The sequence below is a fragment of the Siphateles boraxobius genome, unplaced genomic scaffold (genome assembly GCF_051911475.1).
Source record: "Siphateles boraxobius isolate OS27281-9 unplaced genomic scaffold, OSU_SipBor_1 6, whole genome shotgun sequence".
Lineage (NCBI taxonomy): Eukaryota > Metazoa > Chordata > Actinopteri > Cypriniformes > Leuciscidae > Siphateles > Siphateles boraxobius.
In genome coordinates this window covers 2,079,307-2,100,161 of record NW_027509186.1, presented here as the reverse complement: position 1 = coordinate 2,100,161, position 20,855 = coordinate 2,079,307, and the positions used below count along the sequence as shown (strand labels likewise).

General features: G+C 42.2%; 6 non-coding genes across 6 annotated transcripts; all 6 read left to right on the top strand.

The window, feature by feature from the left end:
- Positions 1–5,344: 5,344 nt before the first annotated feature.
- Positions 5,345–5,417, top strand: trnak-uuu (transfer RNA lysine (anticodon UUU)). Its single transcript has one exon. It is a non-coding gene; the product is annotated as a tRNA-Lys (tRNA).
- Positions 5,418–5,539: 122 nt separating this feature from the next.
- trnas-aga (transfer RNA serine (anticodon AGA)) lies at positions 5,540–5,621 on the top strand. Its single transcript has one exon. It is a non-coding gene; the product is annotated as a tRNA-Ser (tRNA).
- A 10,523-nt stretch (positions 5,622–16,144) lies between these two features.
- On the top strand, positions 16,145–16,217 carry trnak-uuu (transfer RNA lysine (anticodon UUU)). The gene has a single exon. It is a non-coding gene; the product is annotated as a tRNA-Lys (tRNA).
- A 122-nt stretch (positions 16,218–16,339) lies between these two features.
- Positions 16,340–16,421, top strand: trnas-aga (transfer RNA serine (anticodon AGA)). The gene has a single exon. It is a non-coding gene; the product is annotated as a tRNA-Ser (tRNA).
- A 224-nt stretch (positions 16,422–16,645) lies between these two features.
- trnah-gug (transfer RNA histidin (anticodon GUG)) lies at positions 16,646–16,717 on the top strand. Its single transcript has one exon. It is a non-coding gene; the product is annotated as a tRNA-His (tRNA).
- Positions 16,718–17,356: 639 nt separating this feature from the next.
- trnak-uuu (transfer RNA lysine (anticodon UUU)) lies at positions 17,357–17,429 on the top strand. The gene has a single exon. It is a non-coding gene; the product is annotated as a tRNA-Lys (tRNA).
- The last annotated feature ends 3,426 nt before the right edge of the window (positions 17,430–20,855 follow it).

Genomic DNA, 20,855 nt, shown 5'->3' with positions numbered 1-20,855 from the left:
ATTACCTAGTGGGAGGGGACTATCCACGTTGCAGCAAGTGCTCTCAGCCAGTCTGTCCATGGAGCCAGGATATACTCTCTCAGGTGGATGTGGCACACAGGAGCCTGTTCCCCGCTGCCCTCACAACACAGCTGGCTCTGGACAGGAAATGTATGACTTTCCTGAAGCCAAGGACCAGTGGTAACAGTTCCTCCTACCTCCAGTCTGCAATAGAGGAAGCGCACAGCAAAGAGTGGGCACGGCAGACTATCCGCTACCTCTCAGACTGTGAGCATCACATGAAGATGGCTACCTTCGTCCCCTCTGCAGCTGTATATCTTCCTCCACCACCCTTCAGGCCCCTTCCACTTGCTCAATGGTTCGAGACGGTCCACTCCAACGAAATCCTCAGCCATGTGGATGAGATGAAGGGAGTGATCACTTCTACCTATGGTAGAATTCTTAAAATGGATTCAACAAAGAAGGTTAGGGTTTCAACAGTAAAAAAGTATATCAAATAGAACATGTATAATTACAACAAAACAGGAAATTGGAAATTGGACATTGCTTGTGTTTGTTTTAAAGATCACCAAAAAGCTGGCTGGCGGGAGCGGGGACAGTGCTGCATGGATGTCAAACATCGGCAATGAGTTTGGCCAGGTGTTGAACTCTGTTCTGACGACGGGTGAAGGTGCAGGGTTGGAAGAGTTGTGCCAAGGCATCGTCACTCGGTACAAGAATGCGGGCCAAGCTGAACCTGAGGTCATCTATGTCGACCGGGATTGCTGCAGCCAGTCAGGTGGGTGAAAAACTTTCTCACTCTCTCACTCACTCTCACTCACTCACTCACTCACTCACTCACTCACTCACTCACTCTCACACTCACTCACTCTCTCTCACTCACTCTCTCTCTCTCTCTCTCTCACTCACTCTCTCTCACTCTCACTCACTCTCTCACTCTCACTCACTCTCTCTCTCTCTCTCTCTCTCTCTCTCTCACACACACACACACACTCTCTGTCTCTCTCTCTCTCTCTCTCTCTCTCACACACACACACACACACACACACACACACACACACACACACACACACACAGAGTTTACTTAATCATGGTGTAAGTACAGGTGTTGTGGTCTATGTTATTAAGAATGGTTGTTTTTCAGAGGTGTGTCTTCAGTGGCTAAGCTCTTTCACCCATGGAAGTCTGCAGTGCGCTTAGACAGCTTCCATTTCATGAGACGCTTTAACTGCGGGCTCACTACAGAACACCACCCTCTCTATGGCACCTTTTGTGCCAAGCTTTCCTCCTGCATTTTTGAATGGGACCAGGAGGATGTGCAACGCCTGAAGGACGCCAAGAGAGCGGAGTGGAAGAGCAGCCACAGCGGACATGCTCCCACTGAAGAACAGCTCGTGGCCACCATCAGCCCAGGGGAACTAAAGAGACACTGCAGGAGGAGGACGCGTGGAGTAGAGGAGATAAGGAGCATGATTTCAGGGCTGCTGGAATCAGTGTGGGAGCTGACAGACACCACAGGGCTGCGTCTGGTGAGCCATGACAGCATGCGCCATGTGTGGTAAGTGCAGCAGAAGCACCTGGAGTGCCTCCAAGACCCTGCAGGTGTTGCACTGTACACAAAGGTGCGGACACTCCAGAAGGGCGGCAAAGAGCTGGACATCCTTAGGTGTGGTAGGGGGTCCTCCTCCCTGGAGAGTTTTCACCGACATCAGTGTGCTTTTATTCCAGGTACATTTGCATCAAGACATACTGTATTGTATGTATTTTTTAAATGTTATTTTCTGTTATGTGTTGTAATTATTCAAAATAACACAATTTCCACTGTCGGGTATTCATATGTATTCACTTTACAATAATGGTTGATAATAATGAACAATAAAAAACAGAGTATTTTGTTTCTTAGGCTGGCAGTGCAATGCTGTACACATGCAAATGTACATGCTGGAGGGGGCATCAAGATGGAACATGGGCCGGGCCAAGGAGGCAGTAGATGTGGAGGGGGCCTCAACCCTAAGAAGCTTTGATGTTCGCTTGATGTCCCACCTTAATAACTTAAGCCAGCGTGTCCATGGTTGTGCTCTGGTGCCAGAGATCACCCCACCCGGAAAACCTACTGGTAAGAGAGATCTCAGAGCAACACTGGTTGACCAGAGTATTACATGCCCTCCTCCTCTTTTTCTTAGGCACCCCCCTACTCAGAGGACATGCATTTCTTGGGTGCGAAGATTGTGCTATTCATGTAGGAGATGGATGTGTGTATGTATGTGCTTTCTTCATCTTTGTGTTTTATACTGGTTACAGGCGAGCGCATGGCAGTGGAATATTTATTGGCCCAGACCAACAGAGGTGACCTGCTGGCTCCATTGCAGGTCTCTGAAATCCCCTCGTAGGTGCTTGAGGAGGAGGATGAGCCAGATGACACCATCAGCATGCTTGACATTGTCTGCCAGTCAGCGGAGATAGGGGCTGGTGATCCCCCAAGTGCCGTGGCGGGTGACACTGAACCCGGACCCCTCGTCACAGAGGTCAATAACACTTTCTGTAACACCTTACTCAAAAACACAATATTTAACTGCAGTTAATGTGGTTACATTTTAATAACATACATGAATGTAAAATCAGCATTACTCACATATTAGAAACAAGAGTTTACATTTATTTGCTTGTTTTTTTTTCTTCACTTATCACTTTTCAGACCAGCCAATGTGACTCGAGGGGCGTTGTGGGATGGGAGGCAGTTGATGCCCTTGCAGCCTACTTAGTTGGCTTGAATCGTACCATCACCGCCTTGTCAGCCAAGGAGGAGGCGGACATAGTCCACCTGTACACAGCTCTCCATGCCATGGACAAGAAACCTTCAAAGTACAAAATAGTAATTATTTTGTACACCAAAATTAAACATAAATTCCATGGAATGAATGAAGCATATGGATGTCTCTTTCACCGTTCAGGTACACCCAGAAGGCTAAGGAAAAAAGCATGTGCGTCAGGAGGACCGTGGAGAGCACCCAGGAAGCCGAGTGGCTCTGCTCCTGGACAGCAGGCGGCAGAGAGGTGCTTGACCACAATTTGCTATCATTTTGGTTCAATACAAATCATTGATTAAGAGACAGCACGTGTCACTGTGAAAAGTATTTATTAAGTGTAAATTATTTTATTGCAATCCCTATTGACATTGTAACTTGGTGGTTCATCACTTTACATCCTTGTTCACAGTCCAGATCATATCATCCTTCTCTCCCACAGACAAAACATGACTCACGGCCAAGCAGCCAGGACCCCGAAGTATACAGGGTCAGTGAGTGTGTTTGCCTCAGACTTGCCAAAGAGTTTGAGCAGTCACGCAACAGGCCAAAGGACACAAAGGGGAAAACCATGCCCATCCCTCAGTCCATTGTCAGCGTCTACAGCCACATCAGACAGCTGCTGGAGGACAGCAGGGTTGTCCTGGACCAGACAAACCTGGTTCTGGTGCCGGTTAACAACACCACAGTCTCTTCATGGTATGTGTTATTTCATTTACCTTTCCCATACAGTCAAGACAGTATATAAAGATTTAACCTCAAGAAAAACCTCCACCTGCATGCTTGTTAGAAAGTATGTAATAACCTTAGAGAGGGAGGATAGGCTTACATGTATAAAATAATTAATGTTTGTCTTGTAGGCTGCTTAGGAGGGATAAAAGGAAGGACAGGGACATGCTGCTGCAAGGCACTGTACTTCCCAAACAGCTGCACCTGGCCAAGGAGCCTCTCCCTGCAATGAACACACTTCCAGCTGCCCCTGTGCAACATGCACATGAAGCGATGACATTTGAGGAGCCTGAAAACCACGAGGGGGAAGCTTTCCCCCGCCAGCGCACTCTAGCAGCAAGTAAGCCTGTGTTCTCTCCGCCATCTCCACCTCCCCAGTTCCCTCCACAATTTGGGCCAGCTCCTCCATTCCAGCAAGCTCCTCCATTTCTGCATGCTCCTCCATTCCAGCAAGCTCCTCCATTTCTGCATGCTCCTCCATTTCCGTATTCTCCTCCATTTACCGATGCTCCTCCATTTACCCATGCTCCTCCATTTACCCATGCTCCTCCATTTACCCATACTCCTCCATATCCGCATGCGCCTCCATATCTGCATGCTCCTCCATATACCCATGCTCCTCCATTGCAGCAAGCTCCTCCAGAGTGCCTTCCATCCCAGCCAAGGCAACGTGCCTGGAGGCTGAATAAAGCTGCCCAGGAGGAGGAGGACCTAGCGTCAAGGGGGGAACCGCCACGGAAGAGACTGACAAAAGAAAGTTACCACTACACCTGCAAGGGGTGTGGCCAGGACAAAAATAAAAGAACTGGACACACCCAGCTGAAGGGGCGGTGGTACTGTCCAGCCTCAGGACTGACCCTGGATGACTGGAGGAAGAGTGTACGTTGACTACTACGACTACCGACTACGTTGACAGCATGCGCCTGCTTTAGTTTGTAACCTTCTGGAGGCCTAGCTTAAACTTTATAAAAGGAAAAAAAGTCACTGTTACAGGATTACCCTTGAAAAGAGTTATGTTGGTAAGAAACAGTTTTGTCTGCAAGCTAAAGATGACAAGGCCCCTTTGTATTCAGGGACACGTCGGGTAGACCTGTAGCTCGCCGTGATCGTATAGTGGTTAGTACTCTGCGTTGTGGCCGCAGCAACCCCGGTTCGAATCCGGATCACGGCAAGATGTTCTGGGTGCCATTGAAATTGAGCTCCATGTCACCACCCGTCCTTCAGACTTCTCTATTTGTGCACGGCGCATGCCCTTGATGTGCTCTGGATGTTCGAGTGAATTGAAACTGGGACCTTCTTTGAAAGCACGAGCTCTCAGGTTCGAATCCTTAAGAGAAAAGAATGAAAACGAAACGCTCCTATTTATTTCGGAAGAATCTTGCTTCAGAGAGAATATGGTGCGTGTATATTTTCTAATCGCTAGGTGTCAGTACACTCGCTGGCTGTTACCTAGAGTGCCGCGGGCTTGCTATTTGCTACAAACAACTGCGCCTTTGACACAAGTTTACAATAACGATAGGAGCGCGGCAAGTCAACAGCATTGAAGCGTGTGAAGAGGCTTTCCAGACAAGTAGCAGTGAGTTTTTGTTCTTTTTCCTAGAATTATTTTCCTTTAATTACTATTATCATCCGTCTACTAGGCTGCATTCCCACTAATTTGCAAATATATTTTGACATAGCAGACGTTTTGACGGCCATTCTGAATCTTCGAAGAAGGAAACGCAATGCATTGGAGGACACTCTTTTTTCTGCGCCAATACGATTCATTTTGCTGTGCGTTCCGACGCAGCACGCACACTTCTCGAGCAAGAGCCCGGATAGCTCAGTCGGTAGAGCATCAGACTTTTAATCTGAGGGTCCAGGGTTCAAGTCCCTGTTCGGGCGAACGAGCGTCTTTTTGTGGAGCGGTACGTTTTGTTGTTGAGTTCTTGCTGATCTACAATGGCCTCCGGCAGCGACGCTGCAAGGCACCAATCGACAAACGACATGCCCCTTTCAGCCAGCTTGTAGTCGTGGCCGAGTGGTTAAGGCGATGGACTAGAAATCCATTGGGGTCTCCCCGCGCAGGTTCGAATCCTACCGACTACGTTGACAGCATGCGCCTGCTTTAGTTTGTAACCTTCTGGAGGCCTAGCTTAAACTTTATAAAAGGAAAAACAGAATCCTTTTCTTTTCAGTGACTTCTTCTCCAGAGTCACTGTTACAGGATTACCCTTGAAAAGAGTTATGTTGGTAAGAAACAGTTTTGTCTGCAAGCTAAAGATGACAAGGCCCCTTTGTATTCAAGAACACGTCAGGTAGACTGGTAGCTCGCAGTGATCGTATAGTGGTTAGTACTCTGCGTTGTGGCCGCAGCAACCCCGGTTCGAATCCGGGTCACGGCAAGATTTTCTGGGTGCCATTGAAATTGAGCTCCATGTCACCACCTCTCCTCACCCCGTCCTTCAGACTTCTCTTTTTGTGCACGGCGCGTGCCCTTGATGTGCTCTGGATGTTCGAGTGAATTGAAACTGGGACCTTCTTTGAAAGCACGAGCTCTCAGGTTCGAACCCTTAGAGAAAAGATTGAAAACGAAACGCTCCTATTTATTTCGGAAGAATCTTGCTTCAGAGAGAATATGGTGCGTGTATATTTTCTAATCGCTAGGTGTCAGTACACTCGCTGGCTGTTACCTAGAGTGCCGCGGGCTTGCTATTTGCTACAAACAGGGGCGCAACTACCCAGTGTTAGAGGGGTATGCAGCAACAATTTTGGCGCCCCCCTAATACACACACACATATCATATATATGTGTGTGTGTATAACAAAAATATAACAAAAATATAATAAATATAAAAAAAAAAAAAAACAGAAACAGATTTTGTCCAAGTGGTCAACAAAAGCCTCGTTGCTGTTTGCCACTTGATCATACATATTATATAGCACAGATCTTTAAAGAGAGAGAGAGATGTGACCCTAAATACAGCTTCCATGTCACCCAGCAGATGTAACTATAGCTTGTATGTCTGATAGCACAGCTAACATGAACATACATGAATGGTAAAACAAAATCTATTTGTTTCCATGATAAACCAGCCTTATTGCATAAGTCATGTTTTCCAGCTTCTAGTCATTTATTGTGCATGCTACCTTATATTTTCCAGTTGTTATTTTACTTTAATAAAATTGAGATATGTCATGCATGGGATTGGTACCATAAGGTTTAACCAAAATCTAAATGTAGATATCAGCAATATTATTTTGCATTAAGTTAGCAAACACTTGCTGTTAACATTAATATTTGCAAGCCTCCAAGCTTGGTAGCAAATCTACGCATGATTCCATGGTAAACCAGAGATATTGCATTAGTTGTTTTCCAGATTCTTGTCATTTATTGTACATGCTACTGTTGTGGCAAAAATTCTGTTAAACATCATCACTGCGTAAGAGACACTCAGAGTCAAATTAATAAAAAGAAAAGTATTTATTCTTGCAAGAATAGGTTCAGTCTAGTACACAGAAGTTACGCTGTGCAAGAGAGTGACACACAACAGGAAGATATGAGACAGCCTTTATACTGTTTTCAAGGTTCCTCCTCACCCGCTGTACCTTTCACCCACTCAGATAAGGTCCTTACTGCTACTTAAAGACACAAACTGGTACTGAAATAAACTGGCCAAATCTGACCGTCCCTAAGGTCAGAGGTCCTGTCCCATATGTTCCTGAAACGTCACGCACAAGCACGTACACACATATACTTTTATACATTGAATAGGTTCTTTCTCTTATGATACTTGTTTGGGATCAATGAATATTAAAATTTCCACAACAATTCCCCCCTTTTTATCATTCAGATTACCCAATCATAATAATAAAAATAATAGAACAAATTTTAAGTCATATCATCACTTATACTCTTCATCTCTGGTTACCATTACAAATCTTGAAACCCACATGGCATTTCAACAGGCTAAGAAATACAAAGAAATAAAAGTAGAATAAAATCCCTCATTTCGACCCCTCTCCTTGTACGTCATCACATAGCGGATAACCACAGCTTTTAACCTTCTGTTCATATCAAAAACATTCATAGAAAGAAAGAAAAAGAAAAGGAAACCATACAATTTAACACATGTCACAGTAGCTCCCACTACTTGCATCATCATATTTTGTTCATCCAATTGAACAGACTCCCAGCTTTAACCAGTCTCTGTACTGAGCTGGAGACACATTATAATGCATGGTAAACATAACAATATTGATAATCCTGTCGCTGAAATTGGTAGTACAGTACCCCCAACCCCCCAAAGATTAACCAATCGTATCCATTTATCATCAGTCCACGCCCATTTCCATACATCGCCTCCATTTTCCTAACCATATTTTCTTAACTTTTAACACCATATTTAATAAAATCTATCCTGAAAAGGTTTTATATTTTTTATCCATTCTTTTAACCAATGTAGTTGTTCAAAATTAACTCTAATATTTCCATTACGGACCATCTTTTAGCTTATTACCATACACATTCTCCCATGATCGGCCTTTCTTACCCTTAATGGAAAGCCTAATCAAGTTTCTTCAATAATAATCCCTATAATTTACCTGAAATATTTTCTAATGAATCCTTAACCAATCAAATCATTTGATCTAAGCCCTATTTGTATTCAATCAAATAAAATCATCAAAATCATCACAAAAACAGATTATTTTGCTAAACTCAAACCATTAGTTCATGCATCTTCATGCATCTTCCTCCGGGTGTGTTGTTCATCTCGTTTGCCCCATGGACATTCCCTCTTCACCAGGGTGACTCTTTGCGAGTCGTTGCCGTAGTCTTTCCCTCGCCGGTGAGGGAGGCTGTTACTAGCACAAGCCTTTGACCCCTCACGTTGTCCTCATATTTGATTGTTGAGGCCTGTCTGTGTAGTCTAAGGTGAGAGGCTTGGACGCAGGTGTCCCACTCTCCAACCGTTTTCTGATCATTACCAGATTTGCCCCTTAGATCACGATGTACCCCTACTGGAGTGAACCATTTCTTGCCTGCTTTCACCTGTGAATGGAGACCTTAAGTTTTGTTAGTGACCGCTTGTCTTGCCGCTCGTCCCCTTTGGTGTGATCTGTGGAATCAACAACCTGAAACATTATCTCCGGATAATTTCTTGCTCACTTAATAGCACTCGGGGTCCTTTTACCCTGAAAAACACTCAACCCACTTTGCTCATGTCCACAACACAATATTTATACATTTGGAACAGAATTAGTTCTGTTTTCTGCAATCCTTCCTGACATTCTGCAAAAGGAAAATCTTAAGTTAAGCGCTGCGCAGGTGTGGCCTTGTTTCTTTCTGCCACAATAACAATCTAGGCCAGGATAGTTAGTCAAATTCATCCATAACCATTATTTTATTGGGCACATTCTGCCCTGCATCAAAAGTCTGCATGCTCTGTAAAGAAAAACAAATGTCGAGGTTATTTTCAGATAGTAAAGTACACGTAGTTTCTTTTGTCTGCTGTGCTGCCACGGCCTTCGCTGCTGCATCTGCCCTGGCGTCTCCTGTTGAAACAGTCCTGCAATTTTGTTATCAGCGTGTGCGGCACACTTACAGACAGCAATTTTGTTAGGGAGAAGAATGGCTTCTTGCCAGGCTTTTACCCTATTAAGCCCCTTGTCCTCCCAACATATACCGTCCCTTAATAAACCAAATTTTGTCAATTGTTATCAAAATTGTTACCATCCCCCCTTTTGATGCATGAATCATCTCGTGCATCAATCTAACATAATGGTGTTTGGATAAAGTTTGCCATCAACACTAACCCAAACGTTGTCCCAAAGCCAAAATTCCTCCAGACATCTTTCTCTGCCTCTGAAACAAAAATATGACTTAAAGCCACAAACACATCTTCTTATCAGAGAATTTGGAGGGCAACGGCCCTCAGTCTTACAGTGTATCCTGCTTTTCAGGCCTGTTGTTTGGTCTCTTAATCCCGTCATCTACAAACATTGTTTCTGTTTCAATTGTTTCTGTCAGGTCAGGTTGCTGTACAGACTTGGTCAATGTCAGTCAAACAACATTGTCCCCCTTTTGTTCACAATATTCATAAATGTGTAGGACTCTCTGGATAATTTGATATTGACTTAGCCAATATGTCACTTTGTTATTGCCTGCAAATCTATAACATTTTAGTTTATCTCAACCCATGATGGACATCTCTCTACAACTTCACAAATCCAATTTACATAAATGCTTTTAATCCATAGATTGATTCATAATTACCAGTAGCAGACAGAGCTGGATAACTAATCCATTTAAAGCTCGTCCCATTTTCTGCATCATCTTGTCATCAGATTGACTCAAAACTATTAGCTTCCTTAAAACTTGTCATTTGCCTTAACCCATCTGTAATGATAAAACCCTCATTCCAGAGGTTAATGACACAATATACACACTATTCAGACGCAGTATTCGTACCCCAAACTAACACATACAAGACATAGAGTGCAGTCACCATCACACACACTCATATTAGACACATATTTTAACTGTTCATTTTTAATGTTCGCTTTTCATTATATCATCTCTAAAAAGATTTAAATTTTAATTAAGATTTTAAACTTCACATTTTACTGTAGCTTTTACCTAATTTTACATGGTCTCTTAACCAGTTACAAAGCATGTCTGTTCATGATCAATTTCTTAGAAAAGTCAGCTGGGTTGTTTTGGTTCATTATCACTATTTTGTTCTTTAGCAGGCCGATAACAAAAAGACAGACACAGTTACCATCCCTTCCTCCACTCAAGCAGCCTCTCTCACTATAAACAAATAATCTTTTCAACAGCCTCCTAAGACTGTAATTTAGACAAAATGTAATATTAAATGTATTACATTAACCTTTTACCATTCAGCTTTATTATCCAGACTTTTCTCAAATCTACAAAAGCCTGTCTTCATCTTTAGCCACCACCATGCCTAACGACCTTCAGGAGTTAAAACTATGTTATAAACATATTAGCTCAAAATTAACTCTTCTATACATTTTACTTGCCCATATGGCAACCAACATCATGTCCCTCATATAATTAAGTTTTGTTACTGTCTCCGCAGCAAATAATGGCAATCACCTCATGGAATCAGCTGGCTTTTGAAAGTCCACTCCCGCTAATCATTTATCTTTAATTTTCTTCTCTTCAGGGTGTCGTCCCCTGGCATAGTTGCAGACACTTGTCACAATGAAAAACAAGCCATACAATCAATGCGGTTTCTGGTGAGTGGTATAGAGGAACTCACATTTCTGGGTCAGACTGCCGTAAAGTTAATTTTAACCTCACAGCCCATCTCACCTCTCAATGCTCTGCTGACCCCGGTGGCCTCCAGTAATCAGCGCTCAACTCTCATACCTTTCTCACAAATAACAACCTCCATCCGGAGTTGCCCAATGTTTCGTGACCCCCTGCGTTGGGCTGTCCCCTGGCCAGGAAGATCATCCCGTCATTGAGTAGCCACTTGTACACACTGGTGACCGCTCTTTCCCAATACAATCAGTTTTCTTCAACAGAACTCAGCTGTTTTCTGGAGCTTAGGGAAGGCACGTTCAAGAGTCACCAGAGCCATTCCGATTGCCTAATAGTGTTCACAGGGAGACAGGTTAATAACAACAGTATTTAATCACTTAAATCCATTAACTATCTTAAAAGCAGCAACCTAGCTACTTAGACTATACTCAGTGAATTTAGATCACAACCGTACATTCAGTGTACTTCATCTGTAGCCGGAGCCATCGGTCCTGAATGGTGGAGACTAAATGAGACAAAGTTGTTACTGGTCCTAAAATACGCTAATCAAAATGTCACCTCTATCGTTTAAGGTCTGTATTATTATTTTAAAGACTTCTTTAAAGTCATTCAGTTTTACTTAAATCCATTTACAAATACAAATTGCCCTCTGAACGGCAATGATTTCTTTTAACCTCTCCATGTCTATGATTTTCAACTTAAACACTGTGCTTTACTTATGACACAGGCTCAGATAACAGCTTTTAGCTGACATTGAATCAGAGAGAGACTCTGAGGTACACTGCATTTTCATAAAACTTTTAACATCAGACTTTATCTACCATCTTTTAACTCTATCCCAGCTTAAGGCATCTTTGCCAGAAATTACATGTGTTTTCAAATAAACATAGTTTTACAGTTGTCTTTTGCCCACGTCAGGGAATCTAGACATTACAAATTTCCACTCAGATTGAGTCTCTGTCGCACTGGCACTTTCAGCCACAGCACACATCAGATTTAGATAAGCGAACTGTTTCATTACAGCCAATAGCAGACTTATCTTTTGAAAGCAAAACATCAGCTTCTAGCTCTTTCATGGTCAACTTTTCAAGCTGTTTGTTTAATCAGATGCCTTTCTACACATTTTACATTTAGCAACTGTTAATTCAGTAGCCTACTACTTCTGCTTATTTGTTCTTACATAAAAATAATTATTCTAGTTCTCAATAACGTTTCACATTTCTCAATCTCAATTAGGATTTACTTTTTGACGAGGCAAGCACTCTCTGCTTGTGATACTTTTGCAGTTATTGTAAATCATCTGTGAGATTAGTCTCTCTATATACTCTAAAATCCTTTTTTAAATGTTTAATTACAACACAATCATCCTGTTAGTTACTTTGATATATTTTGCTACTCACATTTGTTGGAGTCATTAATTTTACATCAACCTGTATTCATCAATTCACTTTTAAAAATTACTATTATAGATCTTTTCTTTAAAAGGATTCACTTTAATACTTCAATCTCTTGACCTTGTTTTTATCTCTTACTCTTTCTCAGACGAAAACTTTAATATCGTTATATAAACACTGATCTACTTTCAAACCCACATTATTACCAGAAATGTGTCACTATATTACACTTTGTTTTTTTTACACCTTCTCGGTGGGCATTTACAGTTACGTGTTAAATTGTCCTGCTGACCACAATCAAGACACTCTCTGTCATCTAGTGGGTTCATGTGTCAGCCTCAACTACAGCATCAGACACCTGTCCTTTACTATAGTTTGATCACTGTGAGCTTGCAAACGGCTCCAACTTACTGCACACCCTTGAAGCAGTGTGTGTCCCATTCAGGAATGTAAACAGAGCCACTGATTAAGCAGTTCTCTGTATTCTTTTACAGTCCACCAGTGGCGGATTTAATCACAATAGCCAAATCATAATCTTCATCATTATCATTGGCCGCACATTAATTTTAATAAGCTGCATCGAAATGCTCAAAATATTCTAAGTTGTTTTCACAAAGTTTTCGTTTAACTTTAGTCATACTTGTCCAAGGAAATTATCCTGACCCATAATTTCATTTATAAAACAGACAATATCTTTTGCTTCAATGACTTAATATCAACAAATATCCACCATTATACATTATTGATTTCCAGAATTTTTTGTCAAAGTTGTCTTTACATTTTACTAATTTGGTATTATCATCAACAACCCTAATTACAGAACAAGTACTTTTATATAACATCCGGAAACCGAGGTGAATAAGCAAACCCTGTTTCTGTACCCCCAGCATAGCTGGACCCTAGGTTCAAAACACAATGGTTATCAAACTAAAACTAAACCTAATTTCAATCATTATTTTACCATTAAAATATAGAACTTTTCCCCATTTTGCTTAATGAAACATTCCTTATCTTTATATCACATTAATCCCCGTTAATCATACTCAATGCCTTATTTTTATTCTGAAACTCATTTTTCATACCATTTAAACAGTTAATTTGACTTCCATAAATTCTGTCAGACATTTTATTTTCATCACATATAGTTTTCTACTATATTTCTTCCATCTTTCCCTACATGCCAGTTCCTTCTGCATCCTCTGTTCTACATGCTAATTCTTTCTTTTCTCTACATGCCAGTTCCTTCATTATCTAACCAGTACATGATTGTTTGCACAATCCCCACACAAACATATCTCACACACCAACCTTCTTGTTTTTTTTTTTTTTTTTTCACTTCCTTCTTCCATCAAGTCTCTCACCCGTCATAGTGACACTTGAATTTCCAATCTTTCCCTTGTTTTGATAACAATCCCCTATTTCACACAGACAGCCTTATTGCTGCTTGCAACTTCAATCCTTATCATATAAATTTAAGTTCTCTAGACATCTAATGTCATGCATCCATTTACTGGATGAAGAAGTAAAAACTTTATTTCTCTCGACAGTTCCTTTTTAGCTGCCCCTTTAAGACAACAATCCATTGTTTGTCCACATTGCTTACACATGTTGAACACAGCCATAACTACCTTTTTTGTTTCTCACTGCCCTGTTCAACTGATTCTCGCACTACTTTCAGTCTAGTTGTGCTCAGTGTTCCCTCCCTGGGGAAATCATGGTATTTTCTCAGTTTTTTCAATATCTAAAACATAAATTTTCCCCCATAATTTTCTCATTTGATAGAAAAACCGGTGTATCAAAATTTGCATGCTTACCTTGAGACTTCCCCATATTGGCTGCTTCTCTGTTCTCTGTGGATTTCTCTTCAACGCGCGTTTTCCTGATCTGTTAGGCGTCCCCAACAGACCCGATTTTTTCTTTTAACCCAAATCGGTCGGGTTGCACTATTAGTGCCCTCCTAATTAAGGTTTACCAAAAACTGTTCTGGTTCCCCCTAATTAGCCTCAGTACCTAAAAACAATTTGCTCCGTGGCGGAACAACTCATTTTCAGGTTACCTATCTGTTTGAAATCTCTTGATCTGTTACAGACCTCAATTAATCTCAGATAATTTCCTCTCGTATCTGTTTGAAACCTCTTGATCTATATATAGATCTCAATTAATCTCAGATTACGTACCACAGAAACAGCCCTCAGCCAATATGGTTCACTCACATTTCATACCCGAAACAAAATACTTTTCCCCAAAAGAAAATATTTTAGACGTCTCTTACCAGAGATATGTTGGTTGCCACGGGTTCGCTTTCTTTTGATTCCAGTGGAGCCCCTCCCGGACCCGATAGCGGTCGGCCCCTCTCTCTCAAGCTTACGAGGTAGAGCTGGAACTGCTCAGTCCAGGTGGCCAAAGACCGTCCGCTCTCAGGTCCAGAAGGCACTTCCAAGGAATCCCACTCTGACACCAAAATTGTTGTGGCAAAAATTCTGTTAAACATCATCACTGCGTAAGAGACACTCAGAGTCAAATTAATAAAAAGAAAAGTATTTATTCTTGCAAGAATAGGTTCAGTCTAGTACACAGAAGTTACGCTGTGCAAGAGAGTGACACACAAATGGAAGATATGAGACAGTCTTTATACTGTTTTCAAGGTTCCTCCTCACCCGCTGTACCTTTCACCCACTCAGATAAGGTCCTTACTGCTACTTAAAGACACAAACTGGTACTGAAATAAACTGGCCAAATCTGACCGTCCCTAAGGTCAGAGGTCCTGTCCCATATGTTCCTGAAACGTCACGCACAAGCACGTACACACATATACTTTTATACATTGAATAGGTTCTTTCTCTTATGATACCTGTTTGGGATAAATGAATATTAAAATTTCCACAACAGTACCTTATATTTTTTAGTTTTCAGCTCATCAACCTCGGTTTTGCAAATTCTAAACTAGCTAGCTCTGGCTGCTACATTCCCAGAGTTAGCAAACGTTAGTCTGTTAACATGAATATTTGCAAGCCTCCTCCAAGCACAAACATCACATACCTGTTGCATTTCACCATCCACTTATTTAGCTGCTGTCGCATCCCTTGACATGCCATCTCCTTTAACCTCCTTCTTTTTCTATTTTTAACCCCCGACCGCTTTTTTGCTTCATTCATCTTTTTCGAGTTTCAACGATAACGCACTCCTGTGCTGCTCCTCAGCGCTCACGCGCGCGCCCCCGCCCGCTCGCGATACCCTTCTATGTCAAAATAAATTCAATGATGGAATATTATGAGGGCACCGACGCCTACTCTAGCCTGTTAGTCCTCTAAAATTTATATAACTTTTTTTATATTTAACTTGTATAAATTTTATATAAATGTATATAACTTATAAAAAATAAAAAAAAATTTAACCATCGCTTTGGCGCCCTCATGATGCGGCGCCCCTATGCGCCGCATATAGCGCATACCCACTTTTTGCGCCACTGGCTACAAACAACTGCGCCTTTGACACAAGTTTACAATAACAATAGGAGCGCGGCAAGTCAACAGCATTGAAGCGTGTGAAGAGGCTTTCCAGACAAATAGCAGTGAGTATTTGTTCTTTTTCCTAGCATTATTTTCCTTTAATTACTATTATCATCAGTCTACTAGGCTGCATTCCCACTAATTAGCAAATATATTTTGACATAGCAGACGTTTTGACGGCCATTCTGAATCTTCGAAGAAGGAAACGCAAAGCATTGGAGGACACTCTTTTTTCTGCGCCAATACGATTCATTTTGCTGTGCGTTCCCACGCAGCACGCACGCTTCTCGAGCAAGAGCCCGGATAGCTCAGTCGGTAGAGCATCAGACTTTTAATCTGAGGGTCCAGAGTTCAAGTCCCTGTTCGGGTGAACGAGCCTCTTTTTGTGGAGCGGTACGTTTTGTTGTTGAGTTCTTGCTGATGCTCTACCGACTGAGCCCGGATAGCTCAGTCGGTAGAGCATCAGACTTTTAATCTGAGGGTCCAGGGTTCAAGTCCCTGTTCGGGCGAACGAGCGTCTTTTTGTGGAGCGGTACGTTTTGTTGTTGAGTTCTTGCTGATCTACACTGGCCTCGGGCAGCAACGCTGCAAGGCACCAATCCACAAACGACGTGCCCCTTTCAGCCAGCTTGTAGTCGTGGCCGAGTGGTTAAGGCGATGGACTAGAAATCCATTTGGCTCTCCCCGCGCAGGTTCGAATCCTACCGACTACGTTGACAGCATGCGCCTGCTTTAGTTTGTAACCTTCTGGAGGCCTAGCTTAAACTTTATAAAAGGAAAAACAGAATCCTTTTCTTTTCAGTGACTTCTTCTCCAGAGTCACTGTTACAGGATTGCCCTTGAAAAGAGTTATGTTGGTAAGAAACAGTTTTGTCTGCAAGCTAAAGATGACAAGGCCCCATTGTATTCAAGGACACGTCAGGTAGACTGGTAGTTCGCCGTGATCGTATAGTGGTTAGTACTCTGTGTTGTGGCCGCAGCAACCCTGGTTCGAATCCGGGTCACGGCAAGATTTTCTGGGTGCCATTGAAATTGAGCTCCATGTCGCCACCTGTCCTTCAGACTACTCTTTTTGTGCACGGCGCGTGCCCTTGATGTGCTCTGGATGTTCGAGTGAATTGAAACTGGGACCTTCTTTGAAAGCACGAGCTCTCAGGTTCGAACCCTTAGAGAAAAGACTGAAAACGAAATGCTCCTATTTATTTCGGAAGAATCTTGCTTCAGAGAGAATATGGTGCGTGTATATTTTCTAATCGCTAGGTGTCAGTACACTCGCTGGCTGTTACCTAGAGTGCCGCGGGCTTGCTATTTGCTACAAACAACTGCGCCTTTGACACAAGTTTGCAATAACGATAAGAGCGCGGCAAGTCAACAGCATTGAAGCGTGTGAAGAGGCTTTCCAGACAAGTAGCAGTGAGTTTTTGTTCTTTTTCCTAGCATTATTTTCCATTAATTACTATTATTATCAGTCTACTAGGCTGCATTCCCACTAATTTGCAAATATATTTTGACATAGCAGACGTTTTGACGGCCATTCTGAATCTTCGAAGAAGGAAACGCAATGCATTGGAGGACACTCTTTTTTCTGCGCCAATACGATTCATTTTGCTGTGCGTTCCGACGCAGCACGCACACTTCTCGAGCAAGAGCCCGGATAGCTCAGTCGGTAGAGCATCAGACTTTTAATCTGAGGGGCCAGGGTTCAAGTCCCTGTTCGGGCGAACGAGCGTCTTTTTGTGGAGCGGTACGTTTTGTTGTTGAGTTCTTGCTGATCTACACTGGCCTCGGGCAGCGACGCTGCAAGGCACCAATCCACAAACGACATGCCCCTTTCAGCCAGCTTGTAGTCGTGGCCGTACCCTCCGGCGAATGGACAGCCTAACTATTCCTAACCATTTGTTACAAGTCCTAACACAAGTCCTAACACAATCTAAATAAGTCCTAACAATTCCTAACACAATCTAAATAAGTCCTAACAATTCCTAACACAGGTCCTAACAATCCTAAATTACGTCCTAACAGTTCCGAACAGCGGGTCCTAACAGTTCCGAACAGCGGGGCAAAACAGCCATTGGCTGGACGGGCCAAAACAGTCATTGGCCGAAACATAGTCTCGTGACCACCGTCATAAAGAGCGACGGCGCGAAAAGGACTCGTCATTCACCCCATCACTACCTGAGACGGTTTTGTGTTTTGATGCAGGCAAGTACAGTTTAATTAACATTTTAACGTGAAAGAGAAAAATTATCTATTCGTTGGACATTACAGTTCAAACTCGGTTTAGGTTGCACACGTTTAATTCAGCTATCTTTATTTGTAATTCGTTGTTTTAACACTTATATAGAGTTCGGAGGCCATGTTTTGATATAGTGATATAAATCGCGGCCTTCATACTGCAAAAGGCTAGCCGGACTGGTTTAAGATAACAGTATATGGACTATAAATGAGGATAATAATTCCTATGATGATTAATGTTAAAATACAGAGTGGTGACTTGTTTTGTATTAACCATAGAGTGTACAAATAAAACCGTAATAAAAAGCCTAATAACTTTAGAAACTAATTATGTTATAATTTTTACATAATGAACTGCTTTATTTTTACTCTCTGTTGCTTTTTACTGTTTTCAATTTATTAGTTTTTTTTTTCAATCGCTAACAAGCGCTTACCCATTCTTCAGATAATTTTTCTAAACTCTTAAAACAGACTCACACCCACAAAACACAATTGGCCAAATGGACGATTTTCTTCTCAAAAACACATTTTGAAAAACACACTCTTCATTTCAAAATAGAACACATCTTTCTCTGCATACACTAACTTTACCAAAACACTGAAAATCTGACTCAGACTCAGAATGAAATTATTCTGTCAAAGAATAACACTTGTTTTCACGTCACAAGGTACATGCAGTCAATCAAAGTACACCCAGTTTCAAAATACTGGCTATTGTTGACATTACAAAAACTTCATAGACTTTAGTGTTTCAGTTTGAAAAACATGCAAAACATGCAGTCCACCGTTTTTACACAACATTTCTTGGTTGGGAATTGTATGTCCACATGTACAGTAACTTTACTTTTTTCCAGCCTCTCTTAGTGAAAGACCGTGGTTGATTACATGGTCAATGATAGTGGCACGGATTTCATCACTGACTACTGTTCTTGCAGCCCTTGGAATGCCACCACCACACATTCTTACACCTTTACCTTGCCCTCTCCTTGGGCCTTCTCTTCTCCCTGGCCCTGCTCCTCTCACTTCACCTCTCATCTCTCACTGCACCCCTCACTGCACCTCTCACTGCACCCCTCACTGCATCTCACCTCTCACTGCATCTCACCTCTCACTGCACCTCTCACTGCACCTCTCACTGCACCCCTCACTGCATCTCACCTCTCACTGCATCTCACCTCTCACTGCACACTGCACCCCTCACTGCATCTCACCTCTCACTGCATCTCACCTCTCACTGCACCCCTCACTGCACCTCTCACTGCATCTCACCTCTCACTGCATCTCACCTCTCACTGCATCTCACCTCTCACTGCATCTCACCTCTCACTGCATCTCACCTCTCACTGCACACTGCACCCCTCACTGCACCTCTCACTGCATCTCACCTCTCACTGCACCTCACCTCTCACTGCACCTCACCTCTCACTGCACCTCACCTCTCACTGCACCACTCACTGCACCCCATCTCTCACTGCACCTCTCACTGCACCTCTCACTGCACCCCTCACTGCATCTCACCTCTCACTGCACCTCTAACTGCACCTCTCACTGCACCTCTCACTGCACCCCTCACTGCATCTCACCTCTCACTGCACCTCTAACTGCACCTCTAACTGCACCTCTCACTGCACCACTCACTGCACCCCTCACTGCATCTCACCTCTCACTGCACCTCACGTCTCACTGCACACTGCACCTCTCACTGCACCTCTCACTGCACCCCTCATTGCACCAATTTGAATTTAGTGCAACGTAATCATTCATTCTATTTACCATAGTTTAAAAATTGTCTTTTAACATGGTTAAATTAACAAACATACGTAATTTGACAACCATCCATGTGTAAAATCCCTCTTCTACATAGAATTTGTCTTAAATGTTTTCCCCTAAGCCTTTTCTTTAAATTTCATTTCATTTGTATCTCTATGAAGTTGTTCTCAAGTTGTCTCGTATTTACCCTGTTGTTTCATATTTATAGACATGACTAAGACTGGTAAACCAGACTCATACTGGCATGACATCATGTGCAAGTATGCCCAAGGGAAGTACCACTTCTCAACAGGCAAGAAGCCAGGGGCGAAGAAGTGGAAGCATGCCTTGGAAAGAATTAATAACTGTCCATTACACAAACAGACCTGTGCATATGATATATTTGGGAAAATAATCACTTGCAAATGTGGTTATCATAAGGTATGTAATGAATGTGATTATTTTACCTATGCTGGTGATCATTACTAATTTAAAAACATTTTTTAATAAGAGAAAAATGTTCATTATTTGAGCTGTAAAGCCTGACATGAAATAATAGTCAGAAAAAGGTGTGTGTGTGTATATATATATATATATATATATATATATATATATATATATATATATATATATAATGCGCACAAACTGAGCAAAGCTGTGCAATTTAGTGCAAATGCTGTCAGTACACTAGATTAATTTCTTAGCTTTTAATGTAAATCAGTGAGGTCTTTATAATGGTATAACAGGTTACTTGAATAAAATGCATATAAATGTCAATTTAACTCGCAGTAAAAAGATGCCTGCACAAAGACCTGAAGGTGGGTGTTTTTACAATTCTACTTAAAGGTGTATTACTTTCCTTAAAGAACAACAACCTATGAATCAGACGACAGTTTGCATGTAGTAATTGTGTACAACATGTTTTTCAGCAAAGTTTTGATTTTGATAATTTGCAGATTTTGAAACCTAGGGAAAACACTAATCCTAGGGAAAACACTAATGCTTTTTTTACAGTCAGCAGAGCAGACAGTGTTAGGCATGCAAGCAGGACCACAGAGCAGTGCAGGCATGCAAGCAGGACCACAGAGCAGTGCAGGCATGCAAGCAGGACCACAGAGCAGTGCAGGCATGCAAGCAGGACCACAGAGCAGTGCAGGCATGCA